Genomic DNA, 24011 nt, shown 5'->3' with positions numbered 1-24011 from the left:
AGAAACAAATCACCAACTTCATATGGAAGGGAAAGAGGCCCTGGATAAGTAAAGCATTACTAAAAGAAAAGGACAAAGTGGGAAGCCTCACACTACGTGATTTTAGAACCTATTACACCACCACAATAGTGTTTTATACTGGTACAATAACAGATACATAGACCAATAGAACAGAATTGAGAATCCAGACATAAATCCATCCACATATGAGCAGTTGAGAGTTGACAAAGGCCCAAAGTGTGTTAAATGGGGAAAAGACAGCGTCTTTAACAAATGGTGCTGGCATAGCTGGGTACCCACCTGCAAACAAATGGAACAAGACCCAGACCTCACACCATGCACAAAAACTAACTCCAAATGGATCAAAGACCTAAATATAAAATCTAAAATGATAAAGATCATGGAAGAAAAAATAGGGACAACGTTAAGAGCCCTAATACATGGCATAAACAGTATACAACACATTACTAACAATGCACAAACACCAGAAGAGAAACTAGACAACTGGGAGCTCCTAAAAATCAAACATTTATGCTTATCCAAAGACTTCACCAAAAGAGTAAAAAGACTACCCATAGACTGGGAAAAAGTTTTTAGCCATCGTATTTCCAATCAGCATCTGATCTCTAAAATCTACATGATACTGCAAAAACTCATCTATAAAAAGACAAATAACCCAATTAAAAAATGGGCAAAGGATATGAACAGGCCCTTCACTAAAGACATTCAGGTAGCTAACAGATACATGAGGAAATGCTCACCTTCACTAGCCATTAGAGAAATGCAAATCAAAACTACAATGAGATTCCATCTCACTCCAACAAGGCTGGCATTAATCCAAAAAACACAAAATAATAAATGTTGGAGCGGTTGTGGAGAGACTGGAACACTTACACACTGCTGGTGGGAATGTAAAATGGTACAACCACTTTGGAAATCGATTTGGTGCTTCCTTAAAAAGCTAGAAATAGAACTACCATACGATCCAGCAATCCCACTCCTTGGAATATATCCTGGACAAAGAAGAACCTTTACATGAACAGATATATGCACACCCATGTTCACTGCAGCACTGTTTACAATAGTAAAAAGATGGAAGCAACCAAGGTGCCCATCAACAGATGAGTGGATAAATAAATTATGGTACATTCACACAATGGAATACTATGCATGGAGGAATCTGGAAGACGTTACGCTGAGTGAAATTAGTCAGCGACAAAAGACTAATATTGTATGAGACCACTATTGTAAGAACTCAAGAAATAGTTTAAACAGAGAAGAATATATTCTTTGATAGTTACGAGGAAGGAGGGAGGAAGGGATGGAGAAGAGTATTCACTAATTAGATAGTAGATAAGAACTATTTTAGGTGAAGGGAAAGACAACACACGATATAGGAAAGGTCAGCACAACTGGACTAAACCAAAAGCAAAGAAGTTTTCTGAATAAACTGAACACTTCGAAAGCCAGTGTACCAGGAGCAGGGGTTTGGAGATCATGGTTTGAGGGGACAGCTAAGTCAATTGGCATAATAAAATCTATTAAGAAAACATGTTGTATCCCACTTTGGAGAGTGGCGTCTGGGGTCTTAAACGCTAGCAAATGGCCATCTAAGATGCATCAATTGGTCTCAACCCACCTGGAGCAAAGGAGAATGAAGAACACCAAAGACACAAGGTAATTATGAGCCTAAGAGACAGAAAAAGGGCCACATAAATCAGACACTACATCAGCCTGAAACCAGAAGAACTAGATGGCGCCCAGCTATAACAAATGACTGCCCTGACAGGGAATGCAACAGAGAACCCCTGAGGGAGCAGGAGAGCAGTGGGATGCAGACCTCAAATTTTCATAAAAGACCAGACTTAATAGTCTGACTGAGACTAGCGAAATTCTGGTAGAAAGACCAGACCTAATAGTCTGACTGAGACCAGAAGGACCCCAGAGGTCACGGTCCCCAGACCTTCTGTTAGTCCAAGACAGGAACCATTCCCGAAGCCAACTGTTCATACAGGGGTTGGACTGGACTATGGATAGAAAATACTGGTGAGGAGTGAGCTTCTTGGATCAAGTAGACATATGAGACTATGTGGGCAGCTCTTCATCTGGAGGGAAGACGAGAGGGCAGAGGGGGCCAGAAGCTGGCTGAATGGACACAAAAATAGAGAGTGGAAAGGAGTGTGCTGTCTCATTAGAGGGAGAGCAACTAGGAGTATATAGCAAAGTGTATATAAATTTTTGTATGAGAGACTGACTTATTTGTAAACTTTCACTTAAAGCACAATAAAAATTAAAAGTTACCAACTGATCACTTTAAGGCAGCTGCCTAGAAGAGTCCAAAATACCTGAGGGAACCAGCCTTCATTTTCTACCTAATAACATGACAATCTTCAAAGAAGGAGATGGGCCCTGAAACACCATGAACAGTGAATCTTTTGAAATTATGTTCTTTGTCCTGGTGCTAAGCTATGCTGGCTCTCCTTTTTGCAAAGGGAGGTTTCCTAATGAAATGGTATAGTCACTGCCCTGGCACATAAAATGAACTAAGGCTTTAAATCAGGCAGACTGATTGCTGTGCATATGCTACAGTTAGGAAGCTTTAGGAAGAAAGATAAAAGGGATAAACTATCTCCCAATATTTGGCCTCTTCCTACAAGAATGTAAGAAACTTGCCTCCTCCAGGGCTTTTCTCAGCTAGCCCCTCCTTTGAACTTTTCAGGAGAAATTCTCAAGTAAACAAGCATCAACAGAAGATGCTCACTTAAAACACTATAGTTACATGCCAGTTAATTAAAAAGAACGGATTAAGAGTGTACTGGGATATAAATCCCATGGCCTTGGCAAGCTAGTAGGGTTTGATAATATGCCAAACTCTTTGTAGATATTATCTCTAATCATCACAACCCCGAGAAGTGGGCATTATCCCCATTTTACAGATGATTAAAACGAGACTTAGACTCCATTTTCAAAACACTATGCCAGCCAAACAAAACTTGACGCAGCCAGGGTGAAATCAGCTATTTCAAGCCTCCGTCTAAGGACAATAATCAAATAATTAAATGAAAAACAGTATTATGCTTTTTTCAAAAACTGTTTTCATACATGAGATCTAACTGGCTATTTCACCTGGGCCTTGAAAACCCTATGGAACACAGGGTTTTCTCCTCGGACACATGTGCAGTGGCCTTGAGTCCAAATCGACAGCAACTAACAACAACAATGCTAACATTAAAGACACATCTACGCTTAAAGAAGACTTTACTATTGCTCCCTCTCATCTAAGAGCCCCACCTTCATACTTGATTATTAGGAACTCACCTTAACAGTACAAGTTTTTTCTTTTGCAGTGAGTTCTCTCTTGTCGTTGTTGTTGTTAGGTGCCGTCAAGTTGGTTCCGACTCATAGTGACCCTACGCACAACAGAACGAAACACTGCCCGGTCCTGCACCATCCTCACAATCGTTGTTACGCTTGAGCTCATTGTTGCAGCCACTGTGTCAATTCACCTCGCTGAGAGTCTTCCTCTTTCCCGCTGACCCTGTACTTCGACAAGCATGACATTCTTCTCCAGGGACTGATCCCTCCTGACAACATGTCCAGAGTACGTAAGACACAGTCTTGCCAGCCTTGCTTCTAAGGAGCATTCTGGTTGTACTTCTTCCAAGACAGATTTGTTTGTTCTTTTGGCAGTCCATGGTATATTCAATATTCTTTGTCAACACAATTCAAAGGTGTCAATTCTTCGGTCTTCCTTATTTACTGTCCAGTTGTCACATGCATATGATGCAATTGAAAATACCATGGCTTGGGCCAGGCGTGCCTTAGCCTTCAAGGTGACACCTTTGTTTTTTTTTTTTTTTTTTTTAACACTTTAAAGAGGTCCTTTGCAGCAGATTTGCCCAATGCAATGTATCGTTTGATTTCTTGACTGCTGCTTCCACGGCTGTTGATTGTGGATCCAAGTAAAATGACATCCCTGACAACTTCATCTTTTCTCCTTTTATCGTGATGTTGCTCACTGGCCCAGTTGTGACAATTTTTGTTTTCTTTATGTTGAGATGCAATTCATACTGAAGGCCACGGTCTTTGATCTTCATCAGTAAGTGCTTCAAGTCCTTTTCACTTATAGCAAGCAAGATTGTGTCACCTGCATACTGCAGGTTGTTAATGAGTCTTCCTCTAATCCTGATGCCCCGTTCTTCATATAGTCCAGCTTCTCGTATTATTTGCTCAGCATACAGATTGAATAGGTATGGTGAAAGGACAAAACCCTGACACACACTTTTCCTGACTTTAAACCACTCAGTATCCCCTTGTTCTGTCCAAACAACTGCCTCCTGATCTACGTAAAGGTTCCTCAGGAGTATAATTAAGTGTTCTGGAATTCCCATTCTTCGCAATGTTATCCATAATTTGTTATGATCCACATAGTTGAATGCCTCTACATAGTCAATAAAACACAGGTAAACATCCTTCTGGTATTCTCTGCGTTCAGGCAGGATCCATCTGACATCAACAACAATATCCCTGGTTACATGTTCTCTTCTGAAACCGGCCTGAATATCTGGCAGTTCCCTGTTGATATACTGCTGCAGCCATTTTTAAATGATCTTCAGCAAAATTTTGCTTGTGTGTGATATTAATGATATTGTTCTATAATTTCCTCACTTGGTTGGATCACCATTCTTGTGAATAGGCATAAATATTTCTTGGCATAGACGAGTGAGCACCTCCAGTGCTGCATCCACGTGTCTGTCAGTTTGTTGTACTGTGGGGGCTTGCGTGTTGGTGTGATGCTGGAAACTATTCCACCAGTATTCACATACCAGTAGGGTCATCCATGGAGGATACGTTTCAGCTGAGCTTCCAGACTAAGAGAGGCTAGGAAGAAGGACCAGGCAGTCTACTTCTGAAAAGAATTAGCCAGTGAAAACCTTATGAACAGCAGCGGAACATTGTCTGATGCAGTGCCAGAAGATGAGCTCCCCAGGTTGGAAGGCACTCAAAAGATGACTGGGGAAGAGCTTCCTCCCCAAAGTAGAGTCAACCTTAACGACATGGATGGAATAAAGCTTTCGGGACCTTCATTTGCTGATGTGGCACAACTCAAATGAGAAGAAACAGCTGCAAACATCCATTAATAATTGGAACATGGACTGTACGAAGTATGAATCTAGGAAAATTGGAAATCGTCAAAAATGAAATGGAACGCATATACATCAGTATCCTAGGCATTATAGAGCTCAAATGCACTGGTACTGGCCACTTTGAATTGGACAATCATATAGCCTACTATGCCGGGAACGAAAACTTGAAGAGGAATGGTGCTGCATTCATCATCAAAAAGAACATTTCAAGATCTATCCTGAAGTACAACACTATCAGTGATAGGATAATATCCATATGCCTACAAGGAAGACCAGTTAATACGACCATTATTCAAATTTATGCACCAACGATTAAAGCCAAAGATGAAGAAACTGAAGATTTTTATCAGCAGCTGCAGTCAGAAATTGATCAAACATGCAATCAGGATGCACTGATAACTACTGGTGATTGGAATCCGAAAGTTGGAAACAAAGAAGAAGGATTGGTAGTTGGAAAATATGGCCTTGGTGACAGAAAAAATACAGGAGATGGAATGACAGAATTTTGCAAGACCAATAACTTCTTCATTGCAAATACTTTCTTTCACCAACATAAACAGTGACTATACACACGGACCTCACCAGATGGAACACAAACGAATGGAATTGACTACACCTGTGGAAAGAGACGATGGAAAAGCTCAATATCACCAGTCAGAACAAGGCAAGGGGCCAATTGTAGAACAGACCATCAATTGCTCATATGAAAGTTCAAGCTGAAACTGAAGAAAATCAGAGCAAGTCCACGAGAGCCAAAATACGACCTTGAGTATATGCCGCCTCAATTTAGAGACCATCTCAAGAACAGATTTGACCTATTGAATACTAATGACCGGAGACCAGACGCGTTGTGAAATGACATCAAGGGCATCATACGTGAAGCAAGAGGTCACTGAAAAGACAGAAAAAAAAGACCAAGACGGATGTCAGAGGAGGCTCTAAAATTTGCTCACGAATGTCGAGCAGCTAAAGCAAGAGGAAGAAATGATAAAGTAAAAGAACTGAACACATGATTTCAAAGGGCGGCTCAAGAAGACAAAGTAAAGTATTATAATGACATGTGCAAAGAGCTGGAGATAGAAAACCAAAAGAGAAGAACATGCTCATCTTTCGTCAAGGTGAAAGAACTGAAGAAAAAACTCAAGCCTCGAGTTGCAATAGTGAAGGAGTCCATGGGTGAAAAATATTAAATGACGCAGGAAGCATCAAAAGAAGATGGAAGGAATACACAGTCATTATACCAAAAAGAATTAGTTGACGTTCGACCATTTCAAGAGGTAGCATATGATCAGGAACTGAAGGTGCTGAAGGAAGAAGTCCAAGCAGCACTGAAGGCACTGGTGAAAAACAAGGCTCCAGGAATTGACAGAATATCAATTGAGATGTTTCAACAGATGCAGTTGTCTCCTAAGCCCACAAATTCAAACAACCAAAATACTGAAGTACATCTGACCCTGTGTGGACTAATGCCTACACCAACAGATTTAATCAAATCAAAATTCCTCCAAAGCTGATAAAGCCAGCCATGATGTGGGATTTGAAGGGTAGGGAAGATAACACACAACACATAAGTGACAAAGAGAATAATAAATCCAACATTTTCAAAGATGTTCTAAAACTTACATGGCCCATTCATCGCCTTAAAGATGCCAAAAGAAAACAGGACTGGCTTAAATTTTGCCTGACTTCCTGCCGGCCTACCTAGTAGGTAATTACTACAAATGAATGCAAGGTTGATGACAAAATTTTGGTACTGCTGATTTACAACTTTGCTAGCAAAAAACGGTACTACAGGAATGGTTCCAAGAAATCTCACCACCTGCAGTTCTTCATACAGAGAATCAGCTCGACACTTGTGACTGCATCTTTTCATTCATCTTCCCTCTAGCTCTTGCCGCAATATCATCAGTCAGAACAAGGCAAGGGGCCAGCTGTGGAACAGACCATCAATCGCTCACATGCAAGTTCAAGCTGAAACTGAAGAAAATCAGAGCAAGTCCACAAGAGCCAAAACAGAAAATATTTTTCCGTTCCCTTTTTACTATGAAATATTCAAAAATTGAAACTTTGAAATAGTATAAGAAATATCTATAGGCTCTCCATTAAGAGTCAACACTTTTTAGCACTGTCATATTTGTTTTATTCTATCATATGTATTTTACACACATACACACACACACACACACACACAAAGAGATACCCACTCACCCAAATCCACTGCTGCTGAGTCAATTCTGACACATACCAACCCTACAGGACAGAGCAGAACTGCCCCATAGGGTTTCCAAGGCTGTAACTTTTGCAGAAGCAGACTGCCACATCTTTCTCCCACAGAGCAGCTAGTGCATTTCAACCTCCAGCCTTTCTGTCAGCAGGCAAGCACTTTGCCATACACATCATATTTTTTAATTGAGTCACCTGAAAGTGGCAAATATAATGACTCAGCACTGCACCCTGTTATCTTAGTATGCATCTCCTAGTAAGGATCTTCTTACATAACCGTAATACCTTATTCAAACCTAAGAAAATTAACAAAACTACCTTGTTAGGTGCTGTCGAGTCAGTCCCAATTCAAAGCAACCCTATGTACGACAGAACAAAACACTGCCCAGCCCTGTGCCATCCTCACATTCCTTGTGAGGCTTGAGCCCACTGTTGCAGCTACTGTGTCAACCCATCTCATTGAGGGTCTTCCTCTTTTTTGCTGACCTTCTACTTTACCAAGCATGATGTCCTTCTCCAAGGAGTGGTCCCTCCTGATAACATGTGCAAAGCATGAGATGAAGTCTCACCATCCTTGCTTCTAATAAGCATTCTGGCTGTACTTTTTCCAAGACAGATTTGTTTATTCTTCTGGCAGTCCATGGCATATTCAATATTCTTCACCAACACCATAATTAAAATGCCTCAATTCTTCTTCAATCTTCCCTATTCATTGTCCAGTTTTCACATGCATAAGAGGAGACTGAAAACGCCATGGCTTGGGTAAAGCGTACCTTAGTCCTCAAAGTGATATCTTTGGTTTTTAACACTTAAAAGAGGTCTTTTGCAGCAGATTTGCCCAATGGAATACGTTGTTTGATTTCTTGACAGCTTCTTCACCATGGGGATTGACTGTGAATCCAAGTAAAATGAAATCCTTGACATTTTCAATATTTTCTCCAATTATCATGATTTGCTTATTGGTCTAGCTGTGAGAATTTTTGTTTTCTTTATGTTGAGTTGTAATCCATACTGAAGGCTGTAGTCTTTGATCTTCACCAGTAAGTGCTTCAAGTCCTCTTAACTTTCAGCAAGTAAGGTTGTATCATCTGCATTTTACAAGTTGTTAATGTCTTTCTCCAATCCTAACGCCTTGTTCTTCTTCATATAAGTCCAGTTTCTCAGGTTATTTGCTCAGCATACAGACTAAGTATTGTGAAAGAATACAACCCTGACACACACCTTTCCTGACTTTCAACCAGCAGTATACCCTTATTCTGTTCGAACGACTGCCTCTTGGTCTATGTACAGGTTCCTCATGAGCATGATTAAATGTTCTGTAATTTTCATTCTTTGCAATGTTATCCATAATTTGTCATGATCCACACAGTGGAATGCCTTCACATAGTCAATAAAACACAGGTAAACATCTTTCTGGTATTCTCTGCTTTCAGCCAGGATCCATCTGACATCAGCGATTATATCCCTTGTTCCATGTCCTCTTCTGAGTCTGGCCTGAATCTCTGGCAGTTCCCTGTCAATGTACTGCTGCAACTGCTTCTGAATGATCTTCAGCAAAATTTTACCTGCGCGTGATATTAATGATATTGGTCGATAATTTCCACATTCTGTTGGATCACCTTTCTTTGGCATGGGTACAAATACGGATCTCTTCCAGCCAGCTGGCCAGGTAGCTGTCTTCCAAAAAATTTTCTTTGGTCACAAAATTACCCAATTATCTAATATAGTCCATACTCAAATTTCTTAATTCAAAATATCTTTTGTAGCTGTCCCTCTTCTCCCCACCCAAAACCAGGATCCAGTCAAGGTTCATATATTATACTCGGTCTTTTATTACAACTTTTTATTATAAAAATTTTCAAATATACATAATAAACAGAAAAGCAAATAAAATGAATCCCAATGAACTCATCATCTAGATTCACTAATCAACTCAAAACCATTACTGATTCATCTATATTCCCACCTATGTCCATACCCTGTATTATTTTGAAGTAAATACTGACATATCATTTCATCCACGTATATTTCAGTATGTAAATCTCTAGACAATTAAGAATTTTTTAAAAACTAGAATATAATCATCTCAACATGTGATCACTTTAAATTTACATTAAGAGCTATGCCTGCTAACCAAAAGGTCAGCAGTTTGAATTCACCAGCCACTCCTTGGAAACCCTATGGGGCAGTTCTACTCTGTCCTATAGGGTTGCTATGAGTTGGAATCAACTCGAGGGCAATGGGTTTTCCCTCCCCCCCTTTATTTACTTTGATACTGACTTTCTAAAGAGACTAGGTCAGCTGTCTTACCCAATGGCCCACATTCTGGTTTTGTCTGTCATTTAACTTATACCCCTATCCCCTGCAATTATTATACACTGGAAATTAGGTCTAAAGACTAGAAAAGATTCAGGTTAAAGTATTTTTTGGCCAGAATACTTTATAGGTGATGCTGAACGCTTTACACTGCATCATAGCAGGAGGCACTTAACTGCAAGTTGCCCACTACTCCTGATACTAAGTTGATGTGCTAACCAGATCTTTCTTTTCGAAAGTCATCTACATAGCATAAGTCACCAACCACTTTAATTTTACTCTGAAATGTTTCCGGAGTATCACACACCCTAAGTGTAAGATGTAAGGCATAATGAAATGACCTCTATTCAACTTTAAAATATAGATGTTACCAATATTGCTGAATCTCTACGTGCTCTGTTCACACTTCCAACTATTCAAACCTGACTTCCATTCATTCGATTCCAATGAAACTGCTTTACCAACAACCTCAACTGCTGAATATAAACAACAACAAAAAAAACTCAAACCTGTTGCCATCGAGTCGATTCCCACTCATAGTGACTCCCAGGGCAGAGGAGAACTGCCCCACAGAGTTTCCAAGGATTTGAACTGCCAATCTTTTGGTTAGCAGCCAAGCTCTTAACTGCTCGCTGTGCCACCATGGCTCCTTAATGAATACAATGGATAGAAATTTCTGCCTCCCTCAATGCCTCAACAGCAGTTATCAATCCCTCCTCTCAGAAACTCTTTCAGCTTTCTTGGCACCACTGCTTAACTCTCAACCTCACCCATACTTCCCAGTCTTTCTTGATGGGCTCCTCCTCTCTACACCTAAATACTGTTTTTTTTTTTTTTTTAACTCCTTCCCTAGTTGATCTCATCCATTTCCATGACAACTTCCAAATTTATGTCTCCAGCCCAGCCCAGCCCTCTCCCTTGAGCTCCAGACTTACCTATTCAACTGCCTACTTGAAATCTCCACTTTGATGTCCAAAACTAACTTAATTTCTAACTTCCTCTCTCTACCCTCAGCAGTAGTAACAGCATTTACCAGTTACTTAATCCAAAACCTAGGTAAAAGCTACTCCTGGTTTCTTCCTTTCCCTCACCTCTTTACTCTATCAGCAAATTCTGTTACAGCTTAACTCCAACGTATGTTTTGAATATATTTACAACTCTCCGAAATCCTGACTCCTACCCTGTCCAAGTCACCAACCACCAGAACAACCGACCCCTAAAACCATCATTACACAATGCAACTGAGGCACACCACTTCCTTTCCCATTTAGAATAAAAATCTTTTCCACAATACAAGGCCCAGGCTACATATTCAGCTCATCTCATTTTATGCAACTCTTTACTCTCATTCATCATATGATCCTGTCATACTGGCTGTCTCAGTATTTGGAACCTATCAAGCTATTTCCTGATGCAGAGTCTTCATACTTCCTGTTTTCTGCCTACAATGCTCTTCCCCAGCCTTTGGAATTACTGGATCCTTCCCTTGTTACCTTAACCCAAGGCAAGTTTCCCTATTTTGTTGGAGCACCTGTTTTATTTCCTTCTCTACACTTGCTGTGTCTGTTCTCTCCTACAGGACATGTAAGTTCTATAAAGACAGAGACCTTTGTTATATTCCAGCACCTATAATATCAAAGACATACCAATATTTGTTGAATAAACCATTGTTCATGTATTTAATTACTTTATTGAACACCTACATTGTAACAGACACAGGGCCTAGCTAAAACAGGTGCTTAATAAATGTTTGCCAAAGGAGTGTACAGCATTAAGAAACCTGTTTCTTGACTACAAAGAACTTCCAAAGGCAGATGTTAGAAGGGTTACTTACTAGGAACCTAGAAACCATACATTTCCTCCAGAATAGATATGACACCCAAATAAAAAACACTCCACTTGAGATTATAGGACACAAATGCCTCAAAGATTTTTAGACTGCTAAATCCAGTATTTTTTTTTTTAATCCAGTGACCTTGTCAATATTCATTCTAATTGACTTTCTAATTTGCCACTGATGATTACTTTTGCCTTCTTGAAACTCTCTACCCATGATTTTATTGGCACCAACTTCTTCTCTGACCTCTCCAACCACTCAGGTTTTTTACTGTGTTCTTCCAATGCCAACCTCTCAATATCAGTGTGTACCAAAATTCTACCTTTGGCCCTCTTCTCAGAGGGTGTGCTCCCCTGTCTCCCACCAAGTGATCTCTCTTAGCTTCAACCTCTATTTTTTCCTGAAATCTTATTTCCAAATGCTTAATCTCCACCTCACTTTCCTGTTTCTTCTATCTTACCTATTTCAGAGTTGATGCCCTCACCATTCACCCGGTCTTAAAGTCAGCCATCAACAGCCATCAAACACAAAATAAAAAACTCCTTGCAGTCGATTCCGACTCTTAGTGACCCCTAGAGAGCACAGTAGGACTGCCCCATAGGGTTTCCAAGGCTGTAAAACATTATGGAACCAGACTGCCACCTCTTTTTTCCGTGGAGCAACTAGGTTCAAACCACCAACCTTTCAGTTAGCAGTCAAGCACTTAACCACTAGGGCCCTTACCAAAGACAACAGGTTGGTAAATAACACTGATTTGATCTATTACTCCAATCTCAATCTAATTCCCACAATGTCACCGCCAATGACATTGTTTTAGTTCTTACCCTCCTCACCCCTCACTTTCAGACCATTAAATCTTTGAGTGCAAGAGCTCATATTTATTTTGGAGTCTATAGCACAGTGCACAGCTCATGGCACACTCTCAAATGTTCCATCCAACATTTTAAACCTCAGTTTTCCAAAGATCTAAAGTGTCTTATAATAAAATCAACAAAATAAAAGATACAAAAACAAAACGCAGAAAGATGAATGCAGACAAGCAGGACCCAATGACTAGCATTTTGGCACGTCAGCTCCCTGGCAGCCAAAATAAAGCAATAAAATTGCTGTCAATAAGTCGCACACCTATAAAAAGTTGAACAGGCAAAAGCTGTGTGATAGATATATTTACAACAACAACAATAGCTGCTGAGACTGCTTATGTACAACTAAAAACCTCATAGGATTTGGTTCCTTGGTTTGGAGGTACCGGGTCATGGTTTCATGAGACCTCCCAGTTAATTGGCCTAATAACATATTTAGTGCTTCTGTTCTACTTTCTAGGTTCCTTACGTAGTGCCTGGAGTCTTAAAAGTTTACAAGTGGCCATCCAAGCCTTGACAATTGGTCTGTATTCGTCTGGAGCAACAGAGGAAGAAGGACAATCAGGAACAGGAGGAATATAAAATGTGTGGCTAATTGCGTCCATGAACAACTGCCTCCTTTGCCATGAGATCAAAGAACTGGATGGTGCCTGGCTACCATCACTGAATATTTTGAGCAAATATTCTACAGAAGAATCCTGATCAAAGGGAGGGAAATGCAGAACAGAATTTCAAAACCTCATGGACTCCAGACTTTCTGAACCGTGGGGGCTGGATGAACCCCTGAAACTACTGCAGTGAGATAATCTTTAAAACTTAAACCAAAAATATTCCCTGAAGTCATCTTAAAACCAAGCAATAGTTTAGCTTAACTAGTAAAAACAAAAAAAAAAGTCTGCCTTGAGCATTATGTTCTTTTAAGAATAATCTATATGGGATCAAAGTGACAACAGCAACTTGCAAGATTAGACAAGAACCTGAGGGGACAATGAGTTTATGTTCACCGGGGAGGAATGACTCAGAAAAGAAAGATGAGAATGGTTGCACAGCTGGAAGAATGTAATCAATGTCACTGAACTGTAAATGTAGAAACTGTTGAATTGGTGTATGTTTTGCTGTGCATATTCTCAACAACAAAATAAAAAAAACTGCAAAACAAATAGAAAAGAAAACAAAATAAAGTAATATGAGAACTTATCATAATTTTCATTATCCATGAAGAGTACACTCACATATACTTGGAAAGCCAAGTGTTTCTGAAATTTGGTTTTAAGGATGAACAAATCCTATGGCTTTAGGGTCTACTCTTTAAGCTGTGATTTCAGAAACAGAGAGGCTGACAGTAATAGCATGTACATAAATATCTCCCAAACCATATCTTCATTCCAAATGGATTGTACTGGGGAGGAATAAAAGTCAAGAGAACCTCATTCTGCTTGTTCTATATAACCTGGCACTTTATCAAACAGAATCCACAGGCTGAATCAAAAGAGATTTATAGATTGTTAGTCTGGTCTCCTTTCTGATACTTAAATCTCTCTTTAATTTGCAAGCCTTAAACCTGTGATTGGCCACTACCGGTGATAAGAAACATATTATTTCCAAAAGCAGCCCATTTCATTTCAGATGGCTCCAAGTATTAGAAACTTCCGTTCATTCTGAATGGGACCTATACCCCAGTAACTTACACTGATCCTATTTTGGGTTCCTGAAACAATATCCTTTCAAGTATTTGAAGACCATTTTCATTCATATTTCTCTTCCATATCTAAAAGTTTTGTTAGATTTTCAAGAGAAACCAGAAATTCTGATTTTATATACAATTGCTTAATTGTTTTTAATTTTTGTCATGGGCTTTGGGTATCCTATCTAAGAAACCGTTGCCTATTCCAAGGTCACAAAGATTTACCCTGTTTTATTCTAAGAGTTTTACAATTTTAGTTCTTATATTTAGGCCTTTGACCCATTGAATTAATTTTTATATATGGTGTGAGGTAGGGGTTCAACTTTATTCTTTGGCATGTGAATAACTATTCTTTCACAGGTAGATAGCTATTCTTTTTAGACATAATATAGAGCAATTGTACACTAGAGTAATCAAAAGTGATCCTACATGAGTCCTTTCTTAATAAGCTTATCTTTAATTGAGATGCCTTCAGAGTTAATGACATTAACATTAAGCCAAGCTTGAGAACAAACTATTGCAGTACATGAGTTCCCTTCCTGTGTCAAGTTACTTACTTTCCATGTCCTGCTAGGAGGGGATCTCGGTCAGGCACTGCGGCAGGCAAGGATAACAATGCTCCTGCCAAGAACATCACACATCTATGTCCTTACTACTGGCTGTGAAGCAGTCTTCTCAAGTTCAATCCAGCATGCTTTCCAAAGTCACTGACCATGGTTAAATGGTTTTATCTACTAAATCCAGACTAAAAACCAGCATATCTCTCTTGAGAGATCTTTCAAATATCCCAAAGTCAATCTCTAACTTCTACAAAAGGGGGCTCCCAGGGAAATTTAAAATTCCATTGGGAATGATTTAGTAAAGATTTGTTTAGCTTAAATCCAAGCTCATATATAACTCCCATTTTAAGGTGGGAGATCTGAGGTATAACTTGCAGGACTCAGCTAATAAGTGGCAGAGTCTAACTCAGGTCTCTCTCCATTGTTGTTGTAGTTAGGTGCCGTTGCGTCAATTCCGACTCATAGTGACCCTGTGCACAACAGAACAAAACACTGCCCGGTCCTGCGCCATCCTCACAATCGTTGTTATGCTTGAGCCCACTGTTGCAGCCACTGTGTCAATCCACCTCATTGAGGGTCTTCCTCTTTTCTGCTGACCCTGTACTTTGCCAAGCATGATGTCCTTCTCCATTATGTCTCTCTCCATTACATAAACCTTACTTAAGCAGCATACCAGCCACAAGAGGACTCTTATTTCCTTGAAGTGTGTTCCCAGTAGTGTCAATACTCTTCCTGGATTCTACCATTCTGTCACCTGATTCAATCCCTCAGATGAGATGTGGTCTACTTCTTGGCAGGAACAAGGATTACAAACATAAGATGATATAAATACTAACATGTAGAGAGGAAGTAGAAAACTATAGGAATTGACAGGTAATTAGGTAGTACTTGAAGGCTGTTTGCCACTCAAAGGAAAAAAAAAACTATTCCTTCCAGTTCTTGTTTTTGAAGATCTGTGTGCGTGTGTGCAGGTACGTGGAGGAGGGGTCAGTGGTGGCAGCAGTAGCATTAATGATACAAAGTGGAGGGAAACAGGATAAGCTGAGACAAATGCCCATTTGGACTGGTATAGGGTTTGAGAATCTTTTTATAAGTTCAACAATATATGAACGGACAGGCTACCTTCAAAGGTCTGTATCAGAAAGAAGTATTTAGTGCTGAGAGAGGCTGCTGTACTGGATGGACCATGAAGAGGAAAACTGGAAGTAGTGTGGTATTAGTGAAAAGACCTACAAAGCCAGGTGATCTTAGCTCCGGTCTTGCTACTTACTAGTTCACAATACCTAACCTTATCTTGTCTACCTCAGTTACAGTGAAGATGAAACAAGTATATACATGAAAAGACCTGGTGATCTGCTATTGCAGATTACAGCCTAGGAAACCCTATGGGGCCGTTCTACTCTGTCCTATAGGGTCACTATGAGTTGGAAGCAATTCAACGGTATACAACACTTTGTAAATAGTAAAATGCTGTGCTGGTAAGGTAGGATTGGATACCCAGCTGATGCAAATGGTTAAGTACTTGAGTACTAGCTGAAAGGTTGGTGCTTTGAAACCACCCAGAAGTACCTGGGAACACAGGTCTGGCAATCTGCTTCCGAAAGGTCACAGTCTTAAAAATCCTATGAAGCAGTTCTACTCTGCACAGACAGGGTCTTCCTTCGTTGGAATCGACTCAACAGCAACTAATGACAAGGTAGGATAAGGTTTAGAAATGGCTTTTTAAACTTCCTGAATTTGTCTCAGAGCTTCATGACCAGGAAATACTGCAAACAAGAAAACAACACGAAACAGGTCTGACAGCATGAGACTCTCAGGGTGTTATCTGCAAGCCTGTCAGAACTGCTAGTCACCAAGACAACAGGAGAGACTCCTCTACAGGACAAGTGGGTCAGTCTACAATGGGGCCATAATAGGGCTGCTCATACTCTGGCAGTATCCTCACAGGACTGGGCTGAACAGCAATCACTCAAGGAAACAATGCTAAATCTATAAACTAGGTGATTTAAAAAAGGTCACCGAGGGAAAACTAACTTCTGCACACACAACTACACTCAACGCTCAGGGTCTAAATGAAGTATGCCACACTGAGGTACTGAATCAACCAGAGTTGACAGCTCTAGTTCTCTAGTCCTAATTTTCTCTTAGGATTTACTAATCCTTGAAACCCCGGTGGCACAGCAGTTAGGGGCTATGGCTGCTAACCAAAAGGTCGGCAGTTCAAATCCACCAGACACTCCTTGGAAACTCTATGGGGGCAGTTCTACCCTGTCCTATAGGTTTGCTATGAGTCGGAATCCACTTGAGGGCAATGGGGTTTTTTGTTTTTGTTTTTTGGTGCCCCTTGGGTCTATATATAAATGCAATGCTCAGGTATGGAGAGTGTATACATGTGTATATGTGTCTATATTGTTGTCAGGTGCTGTCGCTGTCAAGTTGGTTCTGACTCATAGCAACCCTATGTACAACAGAACTAAACACTGCCTCGTCCTGCACCATCCTCACAATCGTTGCTATGTTTGAGTTCATTGTTGTAGCCACCGCGTTAAGCCATCTCTCTGAGGGTCTTCTCTTTTTTCACTAACCCTCTACCAGGTATGATGTCTTTCTCTAGGGACTGGTCACTCCTGATAACATGTCCAAAGCATGTGAGATGAAGTCTCGTCATCCTCGCTAAGGAGCATTCAAATATACATATGATTTATTACTTGTTTTAAAAAAATGTGTGTGCAAGGCACTGTGTAAAGGCTTCTGCCTAATTTAGGAAGCTTTACAACCTAGGTAAGTATCATAGCATTAAGAATATAAAAGACAATGAATGTAAGTGTGCAATGAGCTCAGAGGGTGGAAGTGAGAACTATTTTTACCGAGTGCTAAGATCTGAAGTGGTCTTTGAAAACTAAACCCAAAAACCCAGTGCCGTCGAGTCGATTCCGACTCAACTAGAGGGTTAATTTTTCCGAAGATAATGGGGGTGGAGAAGGCAAACAGTTCACCAGGAGCAAAGATCAGAAGGCCCAAGGTCATTTTTAAGAACAAGATCAGTTTGGTTTTTTGTTTTTTTTTAAGAGGTATAAAAACGAAGTTCCACAGAGCAAAATGCCTCTGAAATCAGAACAGTGAATTGCTGGCTACCTGGCCTCTACTCTGTAGCCCTCCCCTCCACCCTTATTCTTTGGTCAGGGAAATTTCTGCATTGTCTACAAGTGAGCTGAATCACACAAATCCCTCAAATTAGCTCTTCATTTTAACTTTTAGTAATATGAGAAAGGCCTTTCCAACAGGGTCTTGTGACCATTAAAAGCAGGAATTTCTCTAACCTGTATGTACAAGCATACCTCGGAGATATTGCGGGTTCAGTTCCAGACCACTACAATAAAGCAAATATCACAATAAAGCGAGTCACACAAATTTTTTGGTTTCCCAGTGCATATAAAAGTTATGTTTACATGGTACTGTAGTCTATTAAGTGTGCAATAGCATTATGTCTAAAAAAGCAATATATATACCTAATTAAAAAAACCTTTATTGCTAAAAAACGTGAAGCATCATCTGAGACTTCAGTGAGTCGTAATCTTTTTGCTGGTGGAGGGTCTTGCCTCGATGTTGAAGGCTGTTCACTGACCAGGGTGGTGGTTGCGAAGGCTGGGGTGGCTGTGGCAATTTCTTAAAGTAAGACAGCATGGAGTATGCTGCATCAATTGACTCTTCCTTTCACAAAAGATTTCTCTGTAGCACGAGACCCTATTTGATAGCATTTTACCCACACTAGAGCTTCTTTCAAAATTGGAGTCAGTTCTCTCAAACCCTGCCACTGCTTTATCAAATAAGTTTATGTAATATCCTAAATCCTTTGTCGTCATTTCAATGACGTTCACAGCATCTTCACCAGGAGTAGATTTCATCTCAAGAAACCACTTCTTTGCTCATCCAGCTCCTCACCGGTTAAGGTTTTATCATGAGATTGCAGTTAACTCAGTCACATCTTCCGGCTCCACTTCTAATTCTAGTTCTCTTGCTATTTCCACCACATCTGCAGTTACTTCCTCCACTGAAGTCTTGAACCCCTAACAGTCATCTGTGAAAGTTGGCATCAACTTCTTCCAATCTCCTGTTAATGTTGATAGTGACCTCCTCCCATGAATCATGAATATTTTTAATGGCATCTAGAATGGTGAATCTTCTCCAGAAGATTTTCAATTTACTTTTCCCAGATCCATCAGAGGAATCACTACTTATGGCAGCTACATCTTTACGAAATGTATTTTTAAATAAGACTTGAAAGTTGAAATTACTCCTTGATCCATGTGCTGCAGAATGGATGTTGTGTTAGCAGGCATGAAAACAACATTAATCTTCTTGTACATCTCCATCAGAGCTCTTGGGTGACCAGGCGCATTGTCAATGATCAGTAATATTTTGAAAGGAATCTTTTTTCTCAGCTGTAGGTCTCAACAGTGGGCTTAAAATATCCAATAAACCATGTTGTAAACAGATATGCTGTCATCCAAGTTTTGTCGTTTTATTTATAGAGCACAGGCAGAAGAGATTTAGCATAATTCTTAAGGGCCCTAGGATTTTCAGAATGGTAAGTGAGCACTGGCTTCAACTTAAAGTCACCAGCTGCATTAGCTCCTAAGAAGTCAGTCAGGTGTCCTTTGACTCTTTGAAGCCAGTCATTGACTTGTCCTCTCTAGCTATGGAAGTCCGAGAGGGCATCTTCTTCCAACATAAGCTGAGCTTCCACACCTCTCTCAGCCTTCACAGAATTGAGAAGACTTAGGGCCTTGCTCTGGATTAGACTTTGGCTTAAGGGAATGTTGTGGCTGATTTGATCTATCCAGACCACTAGAACTTTCTCCATATCAGCAATAAGGCTGTTTGGCTTTCTTATCATTTGTTCATTTGTGTGTTCACTGGACTAACACTTTTAATTTCCTTCAAGAACTTTTTCTTTGCATTCACAACCTGGCTGTTCGGTACGAGAACTAGCTTTCAGTTTATCTAGGCTTTTGACATGCCTTCCTCTTTAAGCTTAATCATTTCTAGCCTCTGATTTAAAGGGAGAGAGATGGGACTCTTCCTTTTGCTTGAACACTTAGAGGCCATTGTAGGGTTACTGATTGGACTAATTTAAATATCGTTGTGTCTCAAGGAATAGGGAGGCCCAAGGACCGGCAGAGATTTGGAAAAACCACTGGTTGGTGGAGCAGTTAGAACACTCGCTACATTTATCGATTAAGTTTGCTGTCTTGTATGGACACGGTTCACGGCGCTACTAAACAATTACAATAGTAACGATCACAGTAATAGTAAAGATCACTGATCACAGATTACCATGATATAATATTGAAAAAATCTGAAGTATTGCGATAATTACTAAAATGTGATAGAGACATGAAGTAAGCACATGCTGTTGGAAAAATGGTGCTGACAGCCTTGCTTGTTGCAGAGCTGACACAAACCTTCAACATGTAAAAAACACACTATCTGTGAAGGGCAATAAGAGGAGGTATGCCTGTACCTATAGTACATAAAAAGATACAGAGTGTATCTGTGGTATTAAAATTTCATTGTGGGGGCGTACAATTAGGAGAAAAAAAGTCTGAAAAAAGCTCCTTGTCGAATTGACTCTGACTCACGGCAACCTTATGCATAACAGAATGAAAAGTTGCCCTGGGCCATCTTCATGATCACTGGTATGTTTGAGTCCATTGCTGTGGCTATTGTGTCAATCTCATTGACCAAAACCAAACCCAAGCCCATTGCCTTGAGTCAATTCCAACTCATAGCGACCCTACAGAATGGAGTAGAACTGCCCTGTAAGTTTTCCGAGGAGCAGCTGGTGGATTCAAACTGCCAAGCGCTTACCCACCGCGCCATCAGGGCCCCCATCTCATTGGAGGTGTCCCTAATTTTCACTGACCCTCTACTTTATCAAACATTACATCCTTTTCTAGCGATTGGTCTTTTCCTGATGATGTGTCCAAAGTAAGATAGCCGAAGTCTTGCCATCCTTGCTTCTAAGGGGCAAAAGGCTCCTTAGGATTAGTGACCTGTACCAATATCTCAGGAGTCCTGGTGGTGCAGTGGTTAAGCTCTCGGTTGCTAACTGAAAGGTTGGTGGTTCAAACCCACAAGTGGTTCCAAGAGAGAAATGCCTGGTGATCTGCTCCCGTAAAGACTGCAGCCTAGAAAACCCTAAGGGGCAGTTCTACTCTGTCACACGGGGTCATCCACAACACTTAACATCACCACCACCATCTTAGCTTTTCAAGCAAGAAACTTGACAATTCCTTTTCCCTTATCTCCACATCCAATAACAAAGAGTAAATGGTTTTATTTCCTAATTATTTCTGGACTCTTCTTCTCCATCCCTACTGTCATTGCCCTAATTCAGGTCTTCATGATCTCTTGCCTAGCCATTATAGCATTATATTACAACAGCCTTATTAACCCTCCTCTCCTCTTTACAACTCAAACTTCTTAAAACAATTTGCCTCTGCTGTCTCATTTTTTAGCCCACTCCAATTTGGCTTCCATGCCACCGAAATGGTTTTCGTTAAGGCTACTGATTAAGTACATGAAGCTAAATTTGATAGGTCTTTTCAGTCCTTATTTTGCTTCTCCTTTTGGCAGCACTAAATCCTGACAACCATGTCCTCCTTGAAATACTCTCTTTCCCTTAGTTTTTAAGACACCAATCATTCCGTGTTTTCTTCCTCCAATTCTGGCTGCCGCTTCCCTTCTCTCTGCACATTAAAGCTGACATACCTTGGCATTCTTTTGTCAGCCCCTCTCCCATGACACACATTTTTCCTAGGTACTATCGGTCACTCCCAGGTGAATCCCTGGAGAAGCACATCATACTTGGTAAAGTAGAAGATCAGCAAAAAAGAAGAAGACCCTCAATAAGATGGATTGATACAGTGGTTGCAACGATGGGTTCAAGTATAGCAATGCTTGTGAGGATAGCACAGGATTGGGCAGTGCTTTGTTCTATTGTATATAGGGTCGCTGTGAGTTGAAAACGATGGTGCCTAACAACATCAGTCACTCCCATGGTTTCGGTTACCACAATACACAGAGAGAGACAGACAGATGATCAAACCTCTATCTCCATTCTAGAGCTCACTCTTGAGCTCCAGACTTCAATATCTAATTGCTTTTTGGACACCTTCCCTTGGAGGTCACAGAGATGCCTCAAAATGTCCAAATGTAAACTTACCTCAGTTAACAGCACCACTAGGCACTCTGCTGCTCAAAGGTAAGAGGCCTAGGAGTCATGCTTAATTTTTTTCCTTCTGCCCCAGACTCTAGATAAAATCAATAACCAAGCCCTGCTGATTCAAATTCCTAACTCTTATTCCCTACTACTACCACTTCAGTCGCCATTATTACCTCTTGCCAGGAGTACCTCATTACTGAAAGAATCTCCTAGTTGGAGTCTTGTTGCATACTAATTCTTTCTCCCTAGAGCAGCCCAAGCAATATAAACAAACAAATCTAATCATGTCACTTCTGAGATTATAATTCTTCAATGGCATTTCATTGCCAACTGGATCAAGTCCAAACATCACTTTCACATGCTACCAACCCATCTACCCTACCAACCTTTTGCTTTTGAAATAATCATCCCTCCTTCCATCCCTCACTGACAGCTACCACCCATAGGTCAGATTTCACCTAGCTTAAAGGCCTTCCATGATTCCCTTGGGCTGGGGTGGACCCCCCTTACTAAATGCATTCATAGCACTCTGGACTTGCTGGTCTAAAATACTTATTATTTTATACTGGCTTCCAAAGTATGGGATACAAGAGGAACTGGGGAGTAGGAAGAAAAACATTTATATATTTAAAAAAGGGTAACCTTTACTAATATTTAATATGTTATATATTAAATATGCAATCTAATATATTGATTTATTAATACCGGGAACTTTTATCTGTTGGTCAGATGGCCGAGTTTTTCTGAGGAAAAATGGGAATGATACTCGATCAATCTCATTTAACATGTTGAATCATACTGTAGTTTGTGTGCCTAGTGAAACGGATGTTCATATTATCTAGTTTTAGGTAAATTAACACAAAATGGGTAAGTGGCTTAGCAAACTGGTAGTGGTAGAAGAGGCAATAGATCAGTTTGGAGGGCTTCTGAAGCAACACACCTTTACAATTAAAAAAAATGCTTTCTGACATCCAACACTTCACTGAATCTTCATTAACAATCTTAAAAACAGTATTATCCATATTTTCACTTTGAGGAGCTTGAGACACCAAGGTTAAAGATCACAGAATCAACACTTTGTGGAGCTGCGCTGTGAGAAAAGCCTACACAAAGCGATTTAGGGGAAACCTCAATGGCAGGATCATACAGTACCCAACAACTGCCAATATAGAAAGGGTAGATAAGAGTAAGGAACCAAAGATGGGTAAGTGTCCTGCCATAGTGTCTGGACCAATGATCACTAATTAACAGAAAAGGAAGAGAAGCAGGCCAGTAATGAGAGTGAGTTTGATGTCTGTGGATCACTCGGGTAGTTCATTGATGGCTTAGTGCCTTCTCCACAGGTAACTGTTTACAAACTGTGGAGTGGCAGGGCAAGGATAAAAAAAAAAACCAAAAACCAAACTTACTGCCCTCAAATCAATTCCGACTCATAGTGACCCTATGGAACTGAACAGAACTGCTCCCCATTGTTTCCAAGACTATAAATCTTCACAGAAGCAGACTGCCACATCTTTCTCTTGCTGAGCGGCTGGAGGGTTTGAACTGCCACTTTTTGGTTGTCAGCTGAGCGATCTAACCACTGTGCCACCAGAGCTCCTTTGGGCAAGGATAGAGGGAAACTAAAAGAGATGGGCTAGATTACTTCTTTTGAACCCAAGGTTATCAGTAAGGTTTTGTTACTTGCAGCCAAAAGTGAACTAGATGTGGCCTTCATTATCCTATTTAAGCCACAGATAAGACAGTTCTAAAGCTGGCTAATTCAGTGGTTCAAAAAACATCGTGAAGTAGTCAGGTTCTTTCCAACTTCTCTACTCTCACCCCCAATGGCTGACTTCACCCTCAACCTCAGAACTACCTGTCCTATTTATAAATTTTGCCTCATGATTCCAAAATTACTAATAAATTTCAGGTAGCAAGTGCAAATAGTGTTTCAGAGTAGGAAAGAGTTCTTTGCTTTCTAAAAGCAGACCACAGCCGTCAATAGCCCATACTTTGGCTAGAACCATGCTTCCTAAATGGATCTTCCAAGTACAGTGGGCGAGTTACTAAACCTCTCTGTGCTTCAGTTTCCTCAATTATAACATGAGAATCTAAGAGGTAAATAAGTTAATACATAAAGTACTTAGAAGAATATCTAGCACATGTTGTTG

At 40.3% G+C, this 24011-nt stretch overlaps 2 protein-coding genes across 4 annotated transcripts in view; both read right to left on the bottom strand.

The window, feature by feature from the left end:
- KPNA6 (karyopherin subunit alpha 6) overlaps positions 1-24011 on the bottom strand; it is a 58371-nt gene that overhangs the window by 30478 nt on the left and 3882 nt on the right. The window contains exon 1 of one of the 3 annotated variants that reach the window (XM_010595160.3): positions 3319-3713. The exons of the other annotated variants lie outside the window; for them this stretch is intronic. The gene's annotated coding sequence lies outside the window, so the exon portion shown is untranslated. Of the gene's footprint in view, positions 1-3318; positions 3714-24011 lie in introns of those variants that run through there. 3 annotated transcript variants of the gene reach the window in all.
- TMEM39B (transmembrane protein 39B) overlaps positions 3840-24011 on the bottom strand; it is a 43539-nt gene continuing 23367 nt past the window's right edge. The window contains exon 10 of the transcript XR_010321360.1: positions 3840-5173. The gene's annotated coding sequence lies outside the window, so the exon portion shown is untranslated. The remainder of the gene's footprint in view (positions 5174-24011) is intronic.

This window comes from Loxodonta africana, chromosome 3 (genome assembly GCF_030014295.1).
Source record: "Loxodonta africana isolate mLoxAfr1 chromosome 3, mLoxAfr1.hap2, whole genome shotgun sequence".
NCBI classification, from domain to species: Eukaryota; Metazoa; Chordata; class Mammalia; order Proboscidea; family Elephantidae; genus Loxodonta; species Loxodonta africana.
The sequence above is the reverse complement of the archived record's forward strand: the minus strand, read 5'-3'. Positions and strand labels throughout refer to the sequence as shown.